Source organism: Cornus florida, unplaced genomic scaffold (genome assembly GCF_030987335.1).
Source record: "Cornus florida cultivar Cherokee Brave unplaced genomic scaffold, ASM3098733v1 CherokeeBrave_3.0.0_Hap2_Chr01, whole genome shotgun sequence".
NCBI classification, from domain to species: Eukaryota; Viridiplantae; Streptophyta; class Magnoliopsida; order Cornales; family Cornaceae; genus Cornus; species Cornus florida.
Genome location: NW_026775571.1, coordinates 57,941,223 through 57,960,465, shown reverse-complemented (window position 1 = coordinate 57,960,465; position 19,243 = coordinate 57,941,223). Strand labels below are relative to the sequence as shown.

The 19,243-nt window shown below is 43.2% G+C and overlaps 1 pseudogene; it reads right to left on the bottom strand.

Moving 5' to 3' along the window:
* Positions 1-243: 243 nt before the first annotated feature.
* LOC132272907 (uncharacterized) lies at positions 244-18,074 on the bottom strand (annotated as a pseudogene).
* Between the last annotated feature and the right edge of the window lie 1,169 nt (positions 18,075-19,243).

The window sequence follows — 19,243 nt, the reverse complement described above, 5'->3', positions numbered from 1 at the left end:
CAGAACAATGACAAAAATAGTAACAAACAGTAAAATATGGACGGAAAATTGCTGAAAAGAAGATAACAGAAGTGCTAAAGGATTTTCATTCATAATAACATGATTACAAAAGGAACTGAAAGTCAATCATGTTGAACCAGAGCAATTTGTGCATAGCACAATCCTAAAGTTGAAAAGTAAAACAAAAACAGAAAGGAAACATACACAAATACGAAACAAAATGATAAAGTCCAATACTGGCAACTATCTACGGGGCCGGGGGAAATGGGCGAAGATGGCATTGAGGACAGATTGAGTCTCACGCCGGTCCTCCTGTGCCACGCGACAGTCCTCCGCCGCAACACGGCGGTCGTCTGCAGCAAGACGACGGTCTTCTTCGGCACGGAAGTAGTCCTCACGCACAGTCTGAGTGTAGTCGGCCAAAGAAATCTCAAAACGATCCATCCGTTCATGAATACGAGCAAGACTAGCCTGGATGAAGGCCTGGTCTGGCGGAAGATTAACAGGAGGCTCGTCCCTTTCAACGTCCTCCGCTATGGGGTCATCCTCAGAAAAAGGAGGAGATGCAGAGTGGGGCAAAGGAGGAGGATCGAGTCGAGGGTTCCGAGAATGGCTTAGAACATTGGTCCACCGGCGGAGAGTAAAAGCTTGAATCTTTTTGCCCCTTGGTTCATGAGGAGGAACAATGAAGCCTTTGTGCTTCAAGAGCTTGATAACAAAGAATGGTAATGGCAAAGGCCGATTTTTAAGACGCTGCTACCATGCGTTGATACACTCGTCCCAAAACCACATAAATGTGTCCCAAATGAGTTCCGGGACAGAGAACCATTTGCCTTGGTCCATGGCATACAAGGCTTGCAACATCAGGCCTCGGCACTCGGTGCTGTGCGCCAAGGGGTAAACATTATGCTTGAGAACAGAGTCAAGGAACCAAACTCGCTCCGGAAGGGTGGATTTGAGGGTAAAGCTCCGAGGTCGATGAGGGTCATCCACGTTACAAATGGCAGCGACAACCTGCTCCACAGTTAAAGTATCCGGCTCCTCATATAAAGGGAGATTCTCACGATTGACAATGTCATCGGGGCACTCCAGAGGACAGCCAGAGACCGTCACCATGTCAGCAAGAGTGAAGGAAAAAGGGATGCCATCAATGGATGTGGTGAGAGAGACCGGCGGCTCTTCAGGGCAATTAAGATTCTGGAAGAAGAGCCGCACCACACGGGGGTAGGTGACCTTTGCAACGGGTTGGCAAATGTGTTGAAGGCACTGGTTAACTAGTTCCGCGGCAGCCTATGAAGTGGTGGGAAGAGTGTCAAAGACACCCGTGAGCGGGAAGAGAAGCTCATAATTGAGCTTTTTGTCGAGCCAAGGGGCTCGGGGCTGTTCATAAGGAACGATGGGAACATCCTCAGAGGGTCTAGGACGACGGGAAGGGCCAGCACGAGACATTTGGAGAGGTGGACTTGGTTGGGGAATTTCAGTGAGCACCTGGTATGCATAAAGAAAGAGAGGATGTGAGAAGGAGAGGAATTGATGAAAAAACCCAAAAATTTTCAGACACAATGCTCTTTATGGTAGAGCATAGCAACAAGCACAACTAAACTCCAAGGATTTGATGCCCATACTCCTCAAATGTAACATAAATGGAACACAAAGATTGAAGAGAAAGAGGGAAGAGACATACCTTGAAAGAGGAGTGGAGAGAAGCACGGATGGAATGAGGGGGAAAAGTGGGGGTGATGGTTATATATAAAGGGATGGATGAAGAAGAAGGAGGGGAAGTTGGAAGGTTGGAGGTCGTGGGTTGTTGGTAAATGAAGGAGAGAAGTGGGATGGGTTAGGAGTTAATGGAGGAAGAGAGGAATGTGGAAAGGTTGAGGGTGTGGGTTGATGGAGGGAGTGGGGGGGGGTGGAAGGGAAGTAATGGGAGAGAGGAAGTTGGAAATGGAGGAAGGAGTTCGTGGGTTGATGGAGGAAGTGGGTTGAGGACCTGGAAAGACGCGGGAGAGAGAGAGAGTTCAGATTTAAAAAGTGGGGAAGGAGGGTTCAAGCACTCGAAGTTAGGCCTTCGAGCGCTCGAACTTGAGGCAGTGAGTTTCGAGCGCTCGAAGTGAATACTTCGAGCCCTCGAACTTGAGGCAGTAGGCTCTTGAATGAAAAATGGAAGTTTCGAGTGCTCAAAGCTTAGACTTCGAGTGCTCAAAGCTTGGACTTCAAGTGCTCGAAATTTTACCAGTGAGCAAAAGCCTGGGTAAAATGACTGAAATTGCCAATTTGTCAACATCTGTTCAATGCATGGATGGAATTTGGAGAAAATTTTTGAACTTTGCAACATCACTCCAATACATGGATGGAATTTGGGGAACCATGATCCAACAATGCATTAAAAATGAGAGGTTACACACATGTGCAGCATTCTAAAGATCCGATGAAATTGCTGGAAAGAGATGGAAACATCCGGGAATGAAAACAAGGGTTGAGAAGGTCTAAGAAAACCAGCCTGAATTGCGGGAACACAATTTAAAATAGTTCTAGATAAGGTTAAAGTTTTGGCTTTTCTTAACCATTTACCAGAAAATTTCAAGGCTCAGGCAATTGGAAATGTAGAGAAGCCTGGAAATAGAAAGAATTGCTTCCCTTGCTTTGCTAAATTTAAAGTCGATAGCTAGACGAAGCTAGAGCAAGCATCAATCCTCATAAATTGGGTCCGTCAAGAGGACTTTCTCAATTTTTCGGGTTGCGACTATGCCGTCAATGCAAGGCTTAAGCCGTTGGCCATTAACTTTAAAGAGCGATCCCTTTGCCGGATCTTGGAGTTTGATTGCTCCATGAGGGAAGACAGTAGTGACGAGGTATGGACCATCCCATCTTGACCGGAGTTTACCGGGAAAGAGTTTCAAGCGGGAATTGAAAAGCCAAACCTTTTGTCCTGGGGTGAAAGACTTGCTAACAATGTGCTTGTCATGAAAAGCTTTAGACTTTGCCTTATAGATTTTGGCCTTTTCATATGCATCATTTTGGATTTCCTCAAGTTCATTTAGTTGCAAAGCACAATTAAAGCCGGCCTGTTTGAGATCAAAATTTAGCCTTTTTATGGCCCAAAAAGCACGGTGCTCTAATTCTACTGGAAGATGACACGCTTTGCCAAAGATAAGTTGATATGGCGACATGCCAATGGGTGTCTTATAAGCCGTCCAGTAAGTCCAAAGTGCATCGTCTAGTCTTAGTGACCAATCTTTGCAGTCCGGTCGAACCGTTTTTTCCAAAATGTGCTTTATCTGCCAGTTAGAAACCTCTACTTGACCACTCGTTTGAGGATGGTAAGGTGTAGCAACCTTATGGATGACGGAATACTTAGAAAGGACGAATTTAAGATAACGATTTCTAAAATGTGATCTGCCATCGCTGATGATTGCTCGGGGCATACCAAAACGACTAAAGATGTTAGATTGAATGAACTCGATCACAACTTTATGATCACTGGTTTTGGTGGCCGCGGCTTCCACCCATTTGGAAATGTAGTCCACCGCTACAAGGATGTACTCGTAGCCATAAGAAGGTGGAAATGGTCCCATGAAGTCGATTCCCCACACATCAAAAATTTCAATTATTAATATGGAATTAAGGGGCATCAAGTCTCTTTGGGACATGGATCCGAGCCTTTGGCATCTTTCACATGATTTACAGAAATTGTATGTATCTCGAAACAAAGAGGGCCAATAGAATCCGCTTTGAAGAACTTTGTGAGCGGTCTTTTTGGCATTGAAATGGCATCCACAAGCAAGAGTATGAGAGAAATTGAGGATGCTTGTGGTCTCAGTTTCGGGAATACATTGCCGGATGATTTGGTCCGAGCAGTATTTGAATAGCTCCGGATCTTCCCAAAAGAAATGCTTGACTTGGGAAAAGAACCGGTCCTTCTCTTGTTTGGACCAATGAGTTGGAATTTTACCTACCGCAAGGTAATTAACAATATCCGCAAACCATGGAAGATTTGCATGGGAAATCTGGAAGAGTTGCTCATCCAGAAAAGAATCACGGACAACAGCGAAATCGGAAGATTTTTCAATGAGTAAGCGAGAGAGATGATCGGCGACAACATTGTCTGCCCCTTTTTTATCCCGGATTTCAATGTCGAACTCTTGAAGTAAGAGTATCCATCGAATCAAGCGGGGTTTGGTCTCTTTTTTTGATAGCAAATGTCGAACGGTGGCATGATCTGAGAAAACTATGACCTTGGAACCTAGAAGATAGGAGCGAAATTTGTCCAAGGCATAAACTACAGCTAACAACTCTTTTTCAGTAGTTGTGTAATTTAATTGAGCATCAGAAAGAGTTCGACTAGCGTAATAAATGACGTATAGGAGCTTGTCCACATGTTGGCCCAAAACCGCGCCTAATGCATAGTCGGATGCATCACACATGATCTCAAAAGGAAGAGACCAATTAGGCAGTTTCATTATTGGGGCAGATGAGAGGAGAGTGCGAAGTTTAATGAAAGCTTCCATACAAGCTTCATCAAAATCGAATGGAACATCCTTGGCTAAGAGAATACACAAGGGCCGTGAGACTTTGCTAAAGTCTTTGATGAAGCGACGATAGAATCCGGCATGGCTAAGAAAAGAACGGATTTGACGGACGGAATGCGGAGGAGAAAGATTAGAAATTAACTTAACTTTGGCCTTGTCTACCTTGATTCCCCGTTTAGAGATGACATGTCGTAGAACAATGCCTTCTTGGACCATGAAATGGCTTTTCTCCCAGCTTCGAATTAGATTTGTCTCCTTACATCTTTGGAGTACAAGAGATAAATTGTTGAGACAAGAATCAAAGAAGGAGCTAAAGATAAAAAAAATCGTCCATGAAAACTTCCAAGAATTTTTCAACCATATCAGAAAATATGGACATCATACACCTTTGAAACGTTGCAGGAGCATTGCATAGCCCAAAAGGCATGCGTCGATATGCAAAAGTTCCAAAGGGACATGTGAATGTTTTTTTCTCTTGATCTTGAGGGGCGATTGCCACTTGGTTATAGCCGGAATAACCGTCAAGAAAACAATAGTGGAAAGCTTCTTTGTACATACAAATGGAGGGGTCAATTCCCTTCAAGTCAGCTACTGCCCAACCAATAGCTTCTTTGTGCTCTAGTAGCACCGCTAAAAGGTTGGTTTCTTGGTCCTTTAGAAGATCCGATGCAATGATGACCGGGAGAGTTTGATTTGAACCAAGGAATACATACTTGAGATGGGCCGGGAGCGACTTAAGCTCAAGTAGTGGTGGAGATTTCAGAGACGGAACCGAAGGAGTAGTGGAAAGCTGAGGAAGTGGCTCTCTTGGAATTTTCCAAGGGGGAATATCCATGATAGCGTCGATATTAAGCAAAGAATTAACTTCTTGGATGGATTGGTCAATATCAAAGTTTAAGAAGTCGAAATGAGACATGCAAGTTTCAAGGGGGTCCTTGCTTAAAATGAAGGGGAGAGATTCTTCAACCACTTCATCAATGACATCAACAAGAAAACAATCATCCTCATTGGAAGGATGTTGAGTTGCATGAAAGATATGGAGTTTGACTTGCATGTTTCCAAAAGCAATGTCCATTACCCCGGTTCGGCAATTAATTGATGCATTAGCCGTAGCTAAGAATGGCCTACCAAGGATCACTGGAATATACTTTTTTGGATCGTGGACCGGTTCCGTGTTAAGAAACACAAAGTCTACCGGGAAGTAGAATTTGTCCACTTGGATGATAACATCCTCAAGAATGCCTCGTGGATGCTTGACCGATCTATCGGCAAGTTGCAAAACCACGGAAGTCAGCTTCAAATCTCCCAGGCCAAGCTGTAAGTAAATTAAGTATGGAATTAAATTCACACAAGCTCCTAAGTCAAGGAGGGCCCTCTCGATTTTGTTGTCACCAATGACACAAGAGATTGTGGGGGCACCCGGATTCTTACACTTTAGAGGAGTGCTGTGCTGAATGACAGCACTAACATTTTCAGTTAACCTCACTTTCTTTGGCAAATGACTTTTAGAAGTGCGCTTTTGAGTGCACAAGTCTTTGAGAAATTTCGCATAGGAAGGGATTTGCTTGATAGCATCCAAGAGGGGCAAGTTGATCTTCACTTGCTTGAAAACTTCCCACATGTCTTGAATTTTACAATTCTTGTTCCCAATATGTGTTGACTCTTGAAGACGTTGCGGAAACGGAGCTTTTGGCTCATAAGTAGTTTCCACATTTGGGTTAACATGTGTGGGATTTCCGTGAATGGTATTTGGACGAGAAGAGCTTGGAATTTGATTGGAAGAGCTTGAATTTGGATTTCTCAAAGGGGGTTCTTTTCCATTTTTGTCTCCATCAACCTTGTTGTCAACCACTCTACCACTCCTAAGGGTGGTGATTGCTTGAACATGCTCATGACTCGGCTCACTCGATGGAGGGGTTTCATCAATCGCATGCATCCCTCTAGGATTTTCAAATGGTTGAGCGAGAAGCTTACCCTTATCCTTTTGAAGCAATTGGTTCACAGAGTTAGCTATTTGGCCCACTTGATTTTTGAGCTTAGCTATGGATTGAGTATGAGAGTGAACCATTTGAAGAGTAGCTGCAAAGATGTCAAGAGTTGCTTGTTGGAGTCCATGATTTGCTTGTTTAATGACTCCATCATTTGCTTGTTTGCAGCCACAATTTCATCAGTTGGGTACACCGGAGGTTGATTAGAGACATTTGGATTATACAGAGGACGGTAGCTTGAGGAGGCTAGAAATTGTCTATTTTGAAATTGAGGAGGGGGCTGATTTTGATGCCCTTGATTTTGGAATTGGGAATTTTATGGGGCTTGTTGCCGCCACGAAAAATTAGGGTGATCTCGCCATCCCGGATTGTAGGTATTGGAATAGGGATTATTCCCGGATCTTGAGAACATGGCATTAGCTTGCTCTTCATTTGGATTGGAATATTGCTCCGGTGTGGGGCAATCTTCCGTGAGATGGAATGGACTAGTACATGATGAGCATACCGAACTTGCCGAATTTTGAGATAATGAAGGAGAAAGATATGGTGCCATCAATTGATAGAATTTATGAGCTATGGCATCTGATCGATTGATCAACTATACATCAACTTTCGCAATAGCACGAATCATTGTAAAATAGGGCTATTGGTCGGGTAAGTCGAACCACTGGGACTGCGCTAATCTATGGCAACCTAAGTGTCTAGAGTCATTTTAGAGTGATAAGGGGTGTTCATAGAGGGTTTGTTTTGTTTGTCACTAAACTAGGAATTCAAATGTGCATAAAACAATAGTGCTAGTAAATGAGAGTTAGAGATAATAAAAGGGGAAACTAGGGAAGTGAATCCACCTACGCCCTAAATACATGCTAAATCAAGACTAAATTGGGGATAAACACTATATAAGCAATGATCAAGAATTATGTAGCAACACATAGTTGTTTCATAACCAATAAAAAGTTCATGAGATTAAAACAAGAATGGTCTATCAAAAGACAACACATTTGGACTACCTAGACTAGGGTGTAGTATCAAATACATTAACTTAAGCAAAAGACCATCAAGCATTCAATCAAATGATGAAGCACATGAAGGTAAGAATCAAGCATAGTCCATCAAAGGAGGTACCTAAGCAATGGAATATCAAGTTTCAAAATCAACATGCCTTGAAAACCATTCATAGTTAATATCTTCATTCTCACTATGAAAATAAAAGCAATAAGACTAATGTAAGAATCATCAAGACAAGCTAAATAACTCACATCAATCATTTAAACATGAATATTCATTACAAGAAGTAATAAGCTCTTAAACTATGAAAAGACCAAAGTTTATACATTATAATCCCCAAAATAGAACCTAATCTAGAACATGAACAAAATGGGAGGCTTCATCACCTCCCTAGAAGAGGTTTAGTTACCCATAGGAGCAATGGAAGAAGGAAGAAGCTTGAAGACCTCCTCCATCTCCAATTTTCGAGCTTCCCTTTGTTAGCTTGAAGAACTCCCTTTTCTTGCTCTCTTCTCTCTCTTCTATCTTGTAGAAAATGTAGGATCGCCAATGTGTGGCCTTTGGTAGCTTTTTATTTTCCAACAAAAACCCTCTCTCTCCTCCAAGGAGCACCTCCAACCACTTCATAAAGAAGGAAGATGGCATTGAGGAAACCAATGTGCAAGTGGCTGAAATTGAGCCATTTCCGAGTGCAATCTACCTGATTTTCGAGCACTCGAAAAGTGGTCTCGAGCACTTTAAATTAGTGCAATGTGCAACATGCTCTTCTTGCTCAGCACTGACCCACTTTGGTAAAACTGCTATAACTTTGTGCCCTAAACTCCGAATGATGATCTGTTTGAAGATTTGGAGAGCTGATTCAGTGCTTTTAAAACTTCATGTTTTGATGAAGACCCAATTCTCAAGTCTGATTGGTCGAAAATGGGGAGAAAGGCAGTACTTCAGTGCTGCCAGGCAGTTCTGCGTACCTCTGTTACGAAGATCATAACTCTCTGCTCTGAACTCCGAATGATGAACCACTTGAAGATTTGGAAAGCTGATTCAGAGATCTAAATCTTTCATGTTATGATAGAAGTCTAGTTCTTGAGTTTTCTAGGTCAAAAATGGTGACAAAAGTCAAGATCACTGCTGCCAGAAATTCAGAAATGGCATCCTTTTTGTTCAAAATTCCACAAGGCATCATTTTTGCTTCCTTTTTGCACTTTAACCTGAAAATGCATAAAAACATGCAAATGGAGTTAATCTACATAAAATAATTAATAACTGGACTTTGTTAATGTAATTTAGGGCGCTTGAATATACAATATTCGGCGCTTAGCACACCCCCAAACTTACATTTTGCTAGTCCCTTAGCAAAACTACAATGAAAAACATAATGAAAAGAAAACCATGGGCATGCTACTACAAAAATATCATCCATGGTAAAATGAGATAGATACATAGCTCAAATACAACTTGAAATAGACAAAAACTGGAGATGAGGTCATTGGGAAAACTACCTTGCATATATGAAGCATTGATACAAAAAATGGGAAAAACCATTTCAACATGCATGCATCAACATCATAGTCCATATAAATAATTCAATTGTCATCTCTTAAATGGAAATAACTCAAACTCCAGTGAAAGTGAATTGGATTCTTAACATGCGGCTTTTACTTTCTTTTCCAATTCCAAAGCACAAGTTTTCAAATCATTGAATTCCCCTTTAAATGAGGTCCCTAAGGCATGATTTTATTTACAAGACAACCTTTGTTGCTTGTTAACAATTTATTTCAACTTATAAGCGAAACATAGAATGGTTGTGCAATGCTAAAGTCCCTTAAGCTTTCTAACCAACCTATGTAGCAAGCGTTAGGCCAACAACTCCCAAACCAGACGGCTTTAGGGTGTTAAGTGTAGAGACACTCCAAAGGACTTAATAGCTCAAGTTGGAAAGGCTACGAACTCTAGCTAACCATGTTTATTACAATTTTTTTTTGAATGACCGTGCAATGTTTAAGTCCTTTAAGCTTTCTAACCAACCCTTGTAGCAAGCGCTAGGCCAACAACTCACAAACCAGACGGCTTTAGGGTGTTAAGTGTAGAGACACTCCAAAGGGCTTAATAGCTCGAGTTGGAAAGGCTACGAACGTCAACTGGTCATTTTTCATTTTTTTTTTTTTTTTTTTTTAACTTAAATCATGCCAAAGATATTCATCTATCAGGTTCATCAAATCAGATTAACTAGGCCAAGGTCAAGGTTGATCAAGCTGCATGCCTCACAGTTAAGTTTCCAATGTGCATCTGTGCATTGTGAAGCTTATAAGAGTGTAAATCCAGCAAGAATCTAATTGAAACATTTATACAGACTAATTTGAATCTACATGATCATTTCAACTCAAATTTTTCTTTATTTTCAAAAATTTCAATTGCTTCTATACACAAGGTATTAAACATATGTTTCATCTCCGACAAGTGTCAAGTTATACTATCATTGCTTAGCAAAAATTATGAAACCAAAAATATGCCAAGAATGCTTTGATGCACCCCCAAACTTAAACTACACAGTGTCCTCAATGTGGGACATGGATGCAAGTTAGAGACAAAAATGACAAAGAGTATAAAAAGGAACAACAATACCCGGGGGGAAGAAATGGCATTTTGATACAAAAACCCCCAAACTTGAATTGGACTGCGCAACCTGGAGAGCAACATGAAGAACAAAAAGAAACAACCACAAACAGCATTAATAGCACAAGCATAAATACAGAAAAAGAATGTAGCGAAAGTTAACAGAACAGAAAGAATTTGCATTGCAAAAAGAGTTTACATGATGACAAAAAGAGCTGTACAGGGATCATGTCGACTAGAGCAACCTATACATAGCAAATTCTTACAGTTCAAAAGGAAAACAAAAGATACAAGAGAAATAGTTACATATGAAACAAAAAGATAAGGTCCACACTCGCAACAAGCTACTGTCCAGAAGGTAAACGGGCGAGGATGGAATGGAGGAGAGATTGAGTCTTACGCCGTTCAGCGGAAGCCAAACGATGTTCCTCAGCAGCGACACGGCGGTCTTCAGCAGCAAAACGACGATCTTCTTCAGCACGTGAAGAAGTCTCACACATAGTCTGAGTGCATGCGGACAAAGAATTCTCAAAACGATCTAGTCACTCATGAATACCGGCAATGGAAGCCCGGATGAAAGCCTGGTCCTGGTGAGAGTCGACCGGAGGCTCTACCCTTGCAGCGGCTGCGGTGGTGGAAGCAGCCTCAGAAGGAGGAGGAGGTGGAGCGTGGATGAACAGGGGGGCAGGAGGCTGAGGGGTACTAGAATGGCTCAGAACATTGATCCACCGGCGCTTGGTAAAAATTTTAATTTTTTCGCCTTTTGGTTCATGGGGAGGAACAACGAAACCCTTGTGCTGAAGGAGCCGAGTGATGAAAAAAAGCAAAGGCAATTTCTAATTTTCAACTCGCGGAACCCGTGCATTATGAGCATCATGCCAAAACTTCATAAATATGGTCCAAATGAGCTCTGGGATGGAGAACCATTGGCCTTGGTCCATGGCATATAAGGCTTGCAGAAGGAGGCCCCGACGCTCGGTGCTATGCACCAAAGGGCAGACATTGTGCTTGAAGACAGTGTCAATGAACCATAGGCGTTCCGGAAGATTGGTTTTGCGGATAAAAGACCGGGGCCTAGTAGGATCGTCAATAGTGCAAATGGCAGCGGCAATCTGCTCCACAGTTAATGTATCCGGCTCCTCATATAAAGGGAGATTTTCACGATTGACAATGTCATCGGGGCACTCAATGGGGCAACCAGAAACCTGAATGATGTCAGTCATAGTGAAAGCATAGGTGGTGCCATCAATAGATGTAGTGAGAGAAATGGGTGGCTCTTCAGGGCATTGGAGATTCTGGTAGAAGAGGCGCACTACACGGGGGTAGGCAACCCTGGCAAGGGGTGCGCAGATGTGTTGCAGACGCCGGTTAGTCAATTCGGCTACAGCCCACGAAGTTGTGGGTAGAATGTCAAAGGCATCCGTGAGCGGAAATGAGAGTTCGTAGTTGAGTTGTTTGCGATCCCAAGGATCACGTGGTCGCTCACGAGTGACAGCACGGGCACCCGATGAGGGTCTAGGAGGGCGAGAAGGACCGGAATGAGACATTTAGAGAGGTGGACTTGGTTGAGAAATTTCAGCGAACACCTGGCGTGCACCACAAAAAGGAGAAGGTGAAAATGGGTGGGGTGGAGGATGAAACCCAAAAATTTTTGGCCCTGCAATTGTAATAACGACTCCCAAACAATCACAAATCTCCATTGCATGCAAGCCCATCCTCCATTGATACCAAAAATGTGAAAGAAAAAGAGAAGGAAAAAACTTACCCCACAATGGAGAACCAAAGGCCCTTTGTGCGTGGGATAAGTGGTGGGGATGGGTGGGAGGTGGGTGATGGTGCTTGGGTTAGAGGAGAGTGGGGAAAAAGGTGGAGGAGGTGAAGTTGGGTTTGCATGGGGTGGTGAGGTTTGAGGGTGGTTTGGTTATGGAGTTGGTGCGAGAGAGAGGAAGGTTTAAGGTCGAGGGAATGATGGTTTGGGAAGGGGGTGGGTTGATGAGAGAGAGACCGAGAGGGTGTGAGAAGTTGGTGAAGCTTGAGGAAGGGTGTTGGGGTGTTGCAGCAGGTTAGGTTGATGGTGGAGGAGAGGGAGTTGGCAGCCGAGGAGGGGAGTTGAGGTTGAGTGAGATTGGTGGGGCTTCGGGGTTTTTAAAAGAGAGGGGGTAAGCTTGGTTCGAGCACTCGAAGTTGGACTTCGAGTGCTCGAAAGATGGGCAGAGAGTTGGGAGCCGAGGGGTAAGAGGACTCAAGTAGTTGCGAGCACTCGAAGCTTGGCTTCGAGTGCTCGAAAATTTGGTAAAGAGGGTTTGGTTTGGGTTGGTGTGGTGGGTTAGGGTGGTGAGCTTGATGGGGTGAGGTGGTGTTTTGGTTTTGGAGTTGGTGTGGGTTGGGGTTGAGAGGGGGTTCGAGCAAGGGAGGGTGGAAGTGGGTATGAGGGTTGGATGCCGGAGGAAGAAAGGTGGTGCATGCATGCATGGGGCATGCATGCATGCATGGGGCATGCATGCATGCACGCATGCACCTCCATGGTGGCTGAGAGGTGAGGTGGCGAGGTTGGTAGTTGGTTTGTGGTGACACCTGCATGGTCGCATGCATGCATGGTGTGTGGTTAGGGTGCTTGGGTTAGTGAGTTGTGTGGTTGGATGTGGGTGCATGGAGGGATGGAGGTTGGGGATAACCGAGAGTTGGGAGGGAGAGAGTTGGTAGGGAGAGAGTGGAGAGTGGTTTGCATGCATGCATGCATGGAGCTTGCATGTATGCAAGGATGCCTTGGGTGGTGAAGTTTGAGGGTGGTTTGGATGGTTGGATGATGGTGTGAGGTGATGGAGCATGCATGGTTTGCATGCTGGGGTGGGGAGGTGTGGGAAGGGGGTGTGAGGTTGGTTGGTGTGTAAGGGGCATGGTGTTGAGGTTGGTTTGGGATTTCGAGCACTCGAATGGTGGCTTCGAGTGCTCCAAAAACAAGCAGAAGTCTCAGAATTGTGTTGTGGAAGTTTCGAGCATGCTGAAATTTTTGGTTGGAGGCTCGAGCACTCGAAATGGGAATTCGAGTGCTCGAGATGAGGACAATAGCTTGGGATGAGGTTGAGAGGGGGGTTCAAGCACTCGGAATGGGTTTGAGAGAGCTCGAAAATTGCAGCCAAATTAAAGTGAAGCTTGAAAACTAAAGCACTGGGCATGGAGCTTGAATGTTGTTGCATGGCCATGCATGAGCTTGCATGGATGGTTCAAGGAATGAGAGTATTAATACATGGAAGCATAAAGACTTGGAGCAGTGGGCTCGGATAGGAAAGAATGCATGCATCAGAGAAATGCATGCAACCATGCATGAAATATAGAAATGCATGAAATGCATGCAAGCAAGGAACTTTGCGAATCATGATAAATTTTTTGAGGAGCATGAAATTCCTATGCATGCAATGTTGATGGATTCAAGCCAATGTATGGGAAAAATTTAAACGTTGCAACATCCTCTCATTCAAATGGATGGAAAATTTGAAAAGAACTCTCTCTGTATTTTTTTTTTTTTTTTTTTTTTTTTTTTTTTTTTTTTTTTTTTTTTTTTTTTTTTTACTTTTCAAACTTTGCAATTTCTAAGGCATGGAAAAATTGCCAACTTTCAGAACATCACACAAAGCATGGGTGGATGTAAGAAAATTTTCAAACCTTTGCAACATCACACAATGCATGAATGAAATTTAGGGAGAAAATTTTAAACTTGCAAATTCATTCCATTCCAATGCATGGGAAATTTTGAAAGTTTTGTTTTGAAACCTTGCAATTTTTTTCAACCTTTTAATCATCTCAAATGCATGAACAATTTTGAGAAAATTTTCAGACTTTTCATTAAAAATGATAAAAGATGCACATGAGTCGCATTTGAAAAATCTAATGAAATTGCTAGAAAGCGATGGAGACTTCCGGGAGTGAAAATTAGAGTTGAGAAGGTCTAAGAAGCCAGTCTAAAAAATGTGGAACACAAGTTAAGATAATTCCAGAGAAAGTTAAATTTTGGCATTTCTACACCGTTTCCCAGGAAATTTGCAAGGCACGAGCAATTTCAAAGAAAAGGAAGCTTGGGAATTGAAAGAATTTCTTCCCTTGAGTTGCTAAATTTAATGTCGATAGCTAGACAAAGCTAGAGCAGGCACTAATCCTCATAAATTGGATCCGTCAAGAGGACTTCCTCAACTTTTCGGGTTAGAATTGTGCCGTCAATGCAAGGCTTAAGCCTTTGGCCATTTACCTTGAAGAGTGATCCACTTGCAGGATCATGAAGTTCGATTGCTCCATGAGGAAAGACGGTAGTGACAATGTATGGACCATCCCATCTTGACCGGAGTTTACCGGGAAAGAGTTTCAAGCGGGAATTGAAAAGCCAGACCTTTTGTCCCGGGGCAAAAGACTTTTTGACGATATGTTTGTCATGAAAAGCTTTAGTCTTTGCCTTGTAAATTTTTGCGCTTTCATACGCGTCATTACGCAATTCCTCAAGTTCATTTAATTGCAACGCACGATTAGAGCTGGCTTGTTTGAGATCAAAATTGAACCTTTTTATGGCCCAATAAGCACGGTGCTCTAATTCTACCGGGAGATGACATGCTTTGCCAAAGACAAGTCGATATGGTGACATGCCAATGGGTGTCTTATAAGCTGTCCGGTAAGCCCAAAGCGCATCGTTTAGCCTTACTGACCAATCTTTGTGGTCCGGTCTAACCGTTTTTTCCAAAATGTGCTTAATCTCCCGGTTAGAAATCTCTACTTGACCACTCGTTTGAGGGTGGTAAGGTGTAGCAACCTTATGAATGACGGAATACTTAGCAAGGACGGATTTTAGATAACGATTTCGGAAATGAGATCCGCCATCACTAATGATTGCTCGGGGCGTACCAAAACGACTAAAGATGTGAGACTGAATGAAATGGATCACGACTTTATGATCATCGGTTTTGGTAGCCTCGGCTTCAACCCATTTAGACACATAATCCACCGCTACAAGGATGTACTCATAGCCATAAGAAGATGGAAATGGTTCCATGAAGTCAATCCCCCACACATCAAAAATTTCAACAATTAAAATGTTGGTGAGGGGCATCATGTCTCTTCGGGACATGGATCCAAGTTTTTGACATCGTTCACACGATTTGCAAAAATTGTATGCATCCCGGAACAAGGTAGGCCAAAAGAATCCGCTTTGAAGGACTTTGTTAGCGGTCTTTTTGGCACTGAAATGGCCTCCACAAGCAAGAGTATGGCAAAAATTTAAAATGCTTGTAGCCTCGGTTTCAGGAATACATCGCCGGATGATTTGGTCCGGGCAATACTTGAATAGTTCCGGATCTTCCCAAAAGAAATGCTTGACTTGGGAGAAAAACCGGTCCCTCTCTTGTTTGGACCAATGGGCTGGAATTTTGCCAACCGCAAGATAATTGACAATATCCGCAAACCATGGAAGAGTAGAATGTGAAACTTGAAGAAGTTGCTTATCCGGAAAGGAATCACGGATGGCTGCGAATTCTGAAGATTGCTCAATAAGTAAGCGAGAGAGATGATCGGCGACAATATTGTCGGTCCCTTTTTTATCCCGGATGTCAATGTCAAACTCTTGAAGTAAGAGGATCCATTGAATTAAACGGGGTTTTGTCTCTTTTTTCGCTAACAAATGCCTAAGAGCGGCATGATTTGAAAAGACGATGACCTTGGAGCCAAGAAGATAAGAGCGAAATTTATCCAAGGCGTACACCACAGCTAGCAATTCTTTTTCAGTGGTGGTGTAGTTCAATTGGGCATCGCAGAGAGTTTTGCTAGCATAATAAATGACATGCGGAAGTTTATCCACACGTTGGCCCAAAACCGCCCCTAATGCATAGTCGGATGCATCACACATGATCTCAAAGGGAAGAGACCAATTAGGGGGTTTCATGATTGGGGCGGAGGAGAGGAGAATGCGAAGTTTGATGAAAGCTTCCATGCAAGCGTCATCAAAATTGAACGGAACATCCTTGGCTAAGAGATTACACAAGGGCCGTGAGATTTTGCTAAAATCTTTGATGAAGCGACGATAGAATCCGGCATGGCCAAGAAAAGAACGGATTTGACGGACGGAATGCGGAGGAGGAAGATTAGAGATTAACTCAACTTTTGCCTTGTCTACCTCGATTCCCCGCTTAGAAATGACATGTCCTAAAACAATGCCTTCTTGGACCATGAAGTGGCTTTTCTCCCAACTTAAAATGAGATTCGTCTCTTTGCATCTTTGGAGCACAAGAGATAAATTTTTGAGACACGAGTCAAAGGAGGAGCCAAATACAGAAAAATCGTCCATGAAAACTTCCAAGAACCTTTCAACCATATCAGAGAATATGGACATCATGCACCTTTGGAACGTTGCCGGTGCATTGCATAGACCAAAAGGCATGCGTCGATAGGCAAAAGTACCAAAGGGACATGTGAATGTTGTTTTCTCTTGATCTTGGGTGGCGATTGCCACTTGGTTATAGCCGGAATAACCATCAAGAAAACAATAGAAGCTTTGGCCGGCTAACCTTTCTAGGATTTGATCAATAAATGGGAGTGGGAAATGATCCTTCCTAGTTGATGAATTGAGTTTACGATAGTCAATGCACACACGCCACCCGGTGGTGGTTCGTTGTGGCACGAGCTCACCCGCTGAATTTTCAACAACGGTGAGCCCGAATTTCTTGGGGACAACTTGTGTGGGGCTCACCCACTTGCTATCAGAGATAGGATAGATGATTCCCGTATCTAGCAATTTGATCACCTCTTTCATGACCACTTCCTTCATGTTTGGATTTAACCGGCGCTGGACCTCTCTAGTAGGCTTTGCGTCATCCTCCATATGAATGCGATGCATACAAATGGAGGGGTCAATTCCTTTCAAATCTGCCACTGTCCAACCAATAGCTTCTTTATGCTCTTGGAGCACCGCTAAAAGGTTGGTCTCTTGGTCTTTTTGAAGGTCCGAGGCAATAATGACCGGAAGGGTTTGCTTTGGACCAAGGAACACATACTTGAGATGGGCCGGGAGCAGCTTAAGCTCAAGTTGTGGCGGAGATAACAATGATGGGACCGGAGGAGTGGTGGAAAGTTGGGGAAGTGGTTCTTTTGGAATTTTCCAAGGAGGTACATCCATGATAGCATTAATATCAAGCAAGGAATTGACTTCTTGAATGGCTTGATCAACATCAAAGTTTGAGAAGTCAAAATGGGACATGCAAGTTTCAAGAGGATCTTTGCTTAGAATGAAGGGGAGAGATTCTTCGACCACTTCATCAATGACATCCACAAGAAAACAATCATCCTCATTGGAGGGATGTTGAGTTGCATGAAAGATGTGGAGTTTGACTTGCATGTTTCCAAAAGCAATGTCCATCACCCCGGTTCGGCAATTAATTGATGCATTAGCCGTGGCTAAAAATGGCCTACCAAGGATCACGGGAATGTGCTTTTTTGGGTCATGGACCGGTTCCGTATCAAGAACCACAAAATCTACCGGGAAGTAGAATTTGTCCACTTTGATGATAACGTCCTCGAGAATACCCCGTGGATGCTTGACCGATTTATCGGCAAGTTACAAAACCATGGAAGTCGGCTTAAGATCTCCCAAACCAAGTTGTAGGTAGACTGAATATGGAATTAAATTCACACTAGCTCCTAAGTCAAGGAGGGCCCTCTCGATTTTGCGGTCACCAATGACGCAAGAGATTGTGGGGGCACCCGGATCTTTATACTTCGGAGGAGTGCTGTGCTGAATGATAGCACTAACATTTTCAGTCAACCTCACTTTTTTTGGCAAATGATTTTTAGAAGTGCGCTTTTGAGTGCACAAATCTTTGAGAAATTTCGCATAGGGAGGGATTTGCTTGATAGCATCCAAGAGGGGCAAGTTAATCTTCACTTGCTTGAAAACTTCCCACATGTCTTGAATTTTACAATTCTTGTTCCCAAATGTGTCGACTCTTGAAGACGTTGAGGAAACGGAGCTTTTGGCTCATAAATAGTTTCCACATTTGGGGTGACATGTGTGGGATTTCCGTGAATGGTATTTGGACAAGAATTTGGATTAGAAGAGCTTGAATTTGGATTTTTCAAAGGAGAAACTTCCTCACTTTTGTCTCCATCGACCTTGTTGTCAACCACTCTACCACTCCGAAGGGTGGTGATAGCTTGAACTTGTTCATGAGTCGGCCCACTCGGAAGAGGGGTTTCGTCAATCACATGCATTCCTCTAGGATTTTCAAAAGGTTGAGAGGGAAGCTTGCCCTTGTCCTTTTGAAGCAATTGATTCACCGAGTTAGCTATTTGGCCCACTTGATTTTCGAGATTAGCTATGGATTGAGTATGAGAGTGAACCATTTGGAGAATAGGCTGCAAGGATGTCAAGAGTTGCTTGTTGGCATCCATTATTTGCTTATTTAATGATTCCATCATTTGCTTGTTTGCAGCTACTATCTCGTCAGTTGGACACACAGGAGGTTGATTGGAGACATTTGGATTGTAAGGAGGACGGTAGCTTGAAGAGGCTTGGAAAGGTCTACCTTGAAATTGAGAAGAGGGCTGATTTTGCCGCCCTTGGTTTTGGAATTGGGAATTTTGTGGGGCTTGTTGCCGCCACGAGAAATTCGGATGATCTCGCCAACCCGGATTATAGGTGTTGGAATATGGATTGTTCCCGGGCCGCGAGAACATGGCATTAGCTTGCTCTTGGTTGGGATTGGGAAATTGCTCCAGTGTGGGGCAATCTTCCGAGAGATGGAATGGACTAGTGCATGAAGCACAAACTGAACTTGCCGAATTTTGAGACAATGAAGGAGGAAGATGTGGTGCCATCAATTGGTAGAATTTATGAGCGATGGCATCCACTTGAGATGATTCCTCCCTTATTGACTTTGGTTGACAAGGGTTGGTGTTGTTTGGAGTGGTTGCGGTCGGAGCCCTACGAGAATTGTGTTGAAGTGAATTTTCACTCAAATTCTCAAGTAAGGTCCAAGCCTCATCCACATTCTTGGACATGAACATCCCACCACAAGAAGAATCAACCATGAATCTATGGGTTTCGGTCAAGCCAGCATAGAAAGCTTGCACTAA